Genomic DNA, 640 nt, shown 5'->3' with positions numbered 1-640 from the left:
TCAAAGGGAGTGTACCTCCGATATGCCTCTTTAAGTCTTTCTAGAAACACAGTGGGCGGCTTGTCTGCTCCCTGTGTCACTGACCTTACCTTGGCCAAATTGGTGGGGCGTCTCCCTGCCCCTTGGAGGCCCGCTACAAGCACCTGGCGATAAAGACGTAGGTGTTCCCTACCTTCAGCCGTGTTGAAATCCCAAGCAGGTCTGGTGAGGGGAAAGGCAGCCTCGATCTCGTTTGGCAGTTGGGTTGGTCTCCCGTCTGCCCCCGGGACATGCTTTTGGGCTTCCAGAATGACTCTCTGCTTTTCCTCCGTAGTTAGGAGGACCTGCAGGAGCTGTTGGCAATCGTCCCACGTGGGTTGGTGGGTAAGGAGGATAGATTCTATCAGGGCTGTTAGGGCCTGCGGGTCTTGGGAAAAGGACGGATTATGAGTTTTCCAGTTATACAGGTCTGAAGTGGAGAAGGGCCAATACTGTAACTGGTTTCCTTCCCCTCCTGCGAGTCGGAGGGACAGGATGTGTGAGGAATCTCCTTGTCCTCTCCTGTCTCTGAGTTGCCCCGCGATGGGGGAGGGAGCGACCTCCGGTCCCTCTGCTTGGGCGTTGTCTGGAACAGCCGCAGTGGCCTGCGGAGGAGGGGGGT

At 56.7% G+C, this 640-nt stretch overlaps 1 protein-coding gene and 1 pseudogene across 2 annotated transcripts in view; one reads left to right on the top strand and one right to left on the bottom strand.

The window, feature by feature from the left end:
• Ctnna2 (catenin alpha 2) overlaps positions 1-640 on the top strand; it is a 1,380,618-nt gene that overhangs the window by 138,841 nt on the left and 1,241,137 nt on the right. The gene's annotated exons all lie outside the window — the stretch shown is intronic.
• The window catches only part of LOC115067559, a 39,140-nt pseudogene that overhangs the window by 36,648 nt on the left and 1,852 nt on the right, over positions 1-640 (bottom strand).

This window comes from Nannospalax galili, unplaced genomic scaffold (genome assembly GCF_000622305.1).
Source record: "Nannospalax galili isolate Female #2095 unplaced genomic scaffold, S.galili_v1.0 scaffold726, whole genome shotgun sequence".
NCBI lineage: Eukaryota > Metazoa > Chordata > Mammalia > Rodentia > Spalacidae > Nannospalax > Nannospalax galili.
The sequence above is the reverse complement of the archived record's forward strand: the minus strand, read 5'-3'. Positions and strand labels throughout refer to the sequence as shown.